The following is a 6,000-nucleotide window of genomic DNA, read 5'->3' as shown; positions in this document are numbered from 1 at the left end:
ATGCTGTCAGACCTGCTGAGCTTTTCCAGCCATTTCCATTTGGACACACTTTCCTCATTCCTGAAGAAGGGCTCATGCCCGAAACATCGATTCTCCTGCTCCTTGGATGCTGCCTGACCTGCTGTGCTTTTCCAGCAACACATTTTCAGCTCTCCTAAAACATAGGAGAGTTTGTTTCCACCATAATGTCCTGGGGACAAATCCAAAGAGTCATCCAAGCCTCATAGAGTCATATAGTCATGCTAGCGTTTGATATGTTGTGTCTGCACTGACTGTCTGCCCTAATCCAACTTTCCATAATTTGGATGTTACAACATTTCATTTGCTTATCCATGTACTTTGAAAAGATTGTAAAATTTCCCATCTCTACTGCTCTCTCTCATGCAGACCATTCCAGATTCCTATTACCCTTCAGTTAAACGTTGTTTCTTCATATCTGCTCTTAACCTCCTGCCTTTCACCTTCAACCTTTGCCAACTTATTATTGAGCATTCAATGAAGGCAGACAGCTAATTCTAATCCACCCTGTCTATGCCCCTGAAAACCTTACACACTTCAATCCAATCTCACTCAGCCTTTTCTGCTCTATAGAAAATTATACAAGCTTATCCAGCCTCTCTTCATTGTTAAACCACTCCATCCTCGGCAACATCCTGCACCCCTTCCAATGGAATTGCATTGTTCCCATAGCATAGTGACCAGAACTGCACACAGTACTCCAGCTGTGGCCTAGCATAGTTTTGTATTCCTCCAATGTTAGCTCTCTGTTCTTATAAACTATGCCAGGACTGATAAAGGCAAGTGTCTGTATGCCTTCTTAATTACCCTATTAACCTGTTACACTGCCTTAGGGATCTCTGTGCTCTTCTGAGCGTCAAAAGTGAATAAATAGAAAACATTCTTTTAACCCTCATACTCCCTCAACCCCTTGGTCTGACCCATGCATGTGCAAGTAACGTCATGTCCTTTTCCCCACTGCCTCTGGTCTCTCTGATGCCGACACCAACTTTGTGTCTGGTTTCGAACTACCACACATCTCCCCTTCTCTTATCATGCCAACCTATAATTACCTAAACACAGAGAAGAAAAAATGTGGTTTAATGCCTTAACATGTTGTATTGTGGACTACACCTTATTGGGAAAAGCACTCTCATTTATAAATATATATTTTGACACTTGTTGACAGGTCAACACTTCTTGGCATTTATAAACACTTGTTAACAAGTGTTATGGATCAGACCGGACCCCTTAAAATATTTTAACAAAGTAACCTAGGACCTAATCTAAATACAAAGTGCCGTGTTCTATATGCAATGCAACTAGTCAAATTACTCAATGTAACTAGTAACTATTACTACTTAATTGAACTAATATAGTAAGATCCCATAAACATAGCCTTTTCAAAAAATCAGATTCAGAAAAATATATTTGTTTCTCAGGCAACCCAGCAGTAGAGAGAAACTCCAGCTTCTAGCTGTAACTGAGAGAGGGAAAAGATAGCACCTAATTCTTCAAGCTCACAACAGCAACTGCTTGAAGCTGGACCTAAAAACTAAAAAGAACTAGAAATCCTGGTCTGTGAGAGCTGACCACACCCATTCAGACTGCTTCTATTGTTCCAACTTTAAAAAAAAGGCCTCAAAGGCTGTTTACTCTAGTTGTGTTGGTAGAATGCTCAACACTTCTGACTAGCAAACTCTCTTCAAAGACAAAAGCCAGGACAAGATAACCTCTTACTCCACAGCATTGTCACTCATTTGTTGAGATACTAGTATATCTTGACAAGTTGGACAGTTCCAAATGGTCTATGCACTGAAAACAAGTTTACTCTTACCTGGTCTAACTTCTGCATTCTGACTTCCACATACCATGGACTCCAAAATGTGAACCATGCAATTGTAATTTATGGCTCACTCCCACCTCCATAAAAATGAGAAATACCAGGTTTTCCGGGATGGCGGGGAGGGAGCTTACGATTCTAGATGACGCCAGCGCTTTCACCTTAGAAGCAAGGCTGTAATTCATGGTGAAAATCGGGATTGGGTTTAATGAAGGTGTGGATGAACCTCATGCTTGTTCTGTGCTTGGAGGTTGGAAGCAGCACAGCAAAGACCATGCTGCCCTGTAGCCTTACCACCAAATACAGTCTATTCACAAACATTGCTTAAAAATAGCTAATAAATCTGCCATGAGCTTGCATGAAGACCAAAAGCATTTGCACATTATTTAACACCTTATTTTATGGTCTGATGAAAGCAAATTCGCTACTTATAAAAATATATATTTTAAATATTGCAATATAGTTTATGTCAAATAAATTTTAATACTTTGTTCCAATGTTTTTTCACTGAGGCAGCTTGCTTTATGCAGATCTTGTACTCCTGTGACTGGATCCACACCCACAGATTTCTGCTGTTTTTATCAGCATTAAACAGCATTGCCCGGCCTTGCTGAGACTGTACCAGAGAGGACTCCTCCTTCCTTCAAACTGAAATTAGTACCAGAGGGATCTCTGTATGCATGTCCCTAGTTTGCTTTATGTTAACAGAGAAGATTGTTACTTTGCTCCTGATTGAAAACTCCAGGTCCTTTATGGTTTGTGTAGGATGTCTATGAGTCATAGGACAACTGAGAAAATGTGTCTAATTAGATTAGATTACTTACAGTGTGGAAACAGGCCCTTCGGCCCAACCAGTCCATACCGACCCGCCGAAGCGCAACCCACCCATACCCCTACATTTACCCCTTTACCTAACACTGCGGGCAATTTAGCATGGCCAATTCACCTGACCTGCACATCTTTGGACTGTGGGAGGAAACCGGAGCACCCGGAGGAAACCCACGCAGACACGGGGAGAATGTGCAAACTCCACACAGTCAGTCACCTGAGTCGGGAATTGAACCCGGGTCTCTGGTGCTGTGAGGCAGCAGTGCTAACCACTGTACCACCGTATCCTTTTGTCACTGCAGGGTTGCAGTGCCTGACATCTGTTGACACAATATTAGAAAGTTAGATATCTTTGTCTAACACTGCAACAGTGATTTAGGGTCTCTCGGTGCAGTGGCCTTGCCACTATTCCTGAGCCAGAAGATCTGGGTTCAATCATCCCAACCTAGCTTATAAGAGCAGGAAGGTTATGCTGGAGCTGTACAAAATTTTGATTAAATCATGGCAGGAGTACCGTGTGCAGTCCTGGTCACCTCAAAGGATGTGATTGTACTGGAGGGGCTGCAGATTCACCAGGATTGTTGTCTGGGATGGAATTGACTCGCTGTTAAGAGAGGCACCGTAGACTTGTGTTGTTTTCATTATTGCAGAAACGGCTGTGGGGCGGGGGGTGGGGGAACTGATTCAGGTCTGTGAAATTATGAGGGGCATAGACAAAGTGGATTGAACGTAGTTATTTTCCAGAGTTGAAGCGTCAATAATGACATGGAATAATTTTGAGGTGAAAGGCAAGAGGTCTAGAGTATATTTGAGAAAAAAAAATTTTCATCCGGAAGGTGGTGGGAATCTGGAATGCACTACCTGGAGAGTAGCTGAGACAGGAAACCTCACAACTTTAAAAAGGATGAGCACTTGAAGTGGCATAACATTCAAAGCAATGGGCCAAGTGCTGGAAAGTGGAACTAGTATAGATAGGTCAGCAGAGACTCAATGGGCTGAAGGACCTCTTCAGTGTTGTATGATGCAATGAGTCAATAACCCCCCTCCTATAGATCTATCATAATGTTACTGAGTAGGTTGATTAAAAATAATTACAACCGTGATTTTACTTTAAGGTTAGTCATTGACTCAGAAATATTTCCAGATGACAAATGGTCATCTTATAAATTCAAATCTTTCTTCAACAAACTTTTCTGCCAGCAAACATTTGTGTTTGCATAGCACCTTTACATAGTAAACCCTCTAAGATGCTTTTGTAGGGTATTACCAATGAAATGTGAGACCAAACAGCACAAACAACGAGAATTTCCTAAGTTTCTGGAATTTGAACAATCGTCAAATTTACCCTTTCCACTTTTAAACTTGCTAGAAATTGATGACAATTTAAGGTGTGGCCTGTGAATAAGACAAGCAACTGTGTGCCTCCTCAATCAATCAGAGTGGACTTTTGTTAATGAACAGTTCAGGGTCTGGACCAGAAAAGTACAAGTTTCAGGTATAGAACACAAAACAAAGATACATGACAGGACAAATTAAGAGAGATTGTGGAGCAACTCTCAGAGAGAGGCATCAAGATTTTTGGGTTTTACTGTGTATGTGTGCTTTCAGTCTCACTATTACTTAGCAAAATAGACACAGCTTTGGTTAGGAATCCAGTATAAAGAAGTCATTCAAAGGAAGAGACTGATAGACAGGATTAGGGATGATATTCCTAAACTAACAACAAAGGCAACGATTGGTATAGTCACCAAATATAGGGATGGTGGAAATCAGGGTACTCTTGAGGACAGAAATGGAGGATGCATATATCACAAATGATTGTAGGACATGTTGAGGTTTCTGACTTAGGGAGGAGCACTTTGAAGGATTTTAAAACCAGGATTTGAAATTTCTAAAACCAAAGGAAGTCACTGAGTAGAGAGTTGATGGGTACGATCCTGACTAGATAATTAGGATTCCTTTTCTTATTTTGAAAGAGCTAATTTATATAAAAACAGCAATAAAGCTTAATAGCTCTCCATAGATTAATTCATTAATTAGCTTGGCACTGTTACTATATGTTCCGTGTTAAATTTTAATACATTATGTTGTCTCAAATCTTCTCAATCTCTGTCTTTTGAGGTTCATCTCACTTTGGCTAACCTTACTGCAATGTGCAGAATTTTAATTCAAGTGAGAAACATTTTTTTCAGCTTACTTTGAATTCCAAATACATCCAACTGTTTTTAAATATGGCTAAACCTCAATCTGGTTTTCATTACAAATTCATGGTGTTGGATGTACTTTATGGCAAAGGCTATTTTACTTTACAGTAAGTGGACCAAAACGAGCTGATAATTAATTTTCCTTTGCTATTAAGGTAATGAAATCGTGATTGGTTTCTTTATTCGTTTCACATGGCTGAATGAAGGCAACACAATTTGAATTATTGCAATTAATATCCCAGATTGGATCTAATCCGACTGTACCTTTCTTTGCCTGTTTATTCTTGAAGTTATTTCAACATATTAACAAGTTTACATTGCTCTGACAAGCATAATAGGAACAAAGATAATGTCCTGCTATCTTAGAAGCAATTTTTTAAAGAAAATCATTTAGTTATGGAAGCTTTAATATTAATTATTTTTAACAAGACAGACAGGAATGATGCCAAAACCTTCAGGCACAGTAGCAGATTGTACAACACAGATTCCATTTGGAGCTTGTGATGTCTGATGGCTATTTTATTTTAATGTTGTTACTTAAACTTCTTATTTTCTTCAATTTAGACCAGTACAGCTCTGCTGCAGTGCACAATAATGGTTTTGACCATATCTCACTAATGCTCAAACTCGTCATTGAAACCCAGAGAAAGCAATTAACCAATTCCTGATTAATCTAACTCAATCCAAGAAACAGATTTTTCAGAAAGCATGCAATTTGTATGGGTGATTGCTGATATGTGAACTGCAATGGAAATTTGCATCTAATTTTCTGAGGTGAGCTTCTTATGTATAATTTTAACTGCAGATATGGATGTGGGGAGTAACTAATAGAAACTTTATGGTGTGACAGTGAAAATTTAGAAGATGGAGTCAACTAAGGAGAGTATTAGAGTAGGGGCAAAAATCTAATATTGATACTTATTATTGATGAGATTATAATTCAGCACTTAGAAAGTCTTAAAGCAATCGGGCAGGCCTAACATGTCTTTGAAAAGATGAAAATCAAGTTGGAATAATTGAGTAGAGTTCTTTCAGGAAGACACAAGCAACATAGGTAAAGGGGAACTGGTGGAAGAAACTGTACTTTCCAGAAGGGATTTGACATTATCAATGGTTTTGAAGAAAAGA

The sequence above is a fragment of the Chiloscyllium plagiosum genome, chromosome 3, assembly GCF_004010195.1.
Source record: "Chiloscyllium plagiosum isolate BGI_BamShark_2017 chromosome 3, ASM401019v2, whole genome shotgun sequence".
Taxonomy (NCBI): Eukaryota; Metazoa; Chordata; class Chondrichthyes; order Orectolobiformes; family Hemiscylliidae; genus Chiloscyllium; species Chiloscyllium plagiosum.
The sequence above is the reverse complement of the archived record's forward strand: the minus strand, read 5'-3'. Positions refer to the sequence as shown.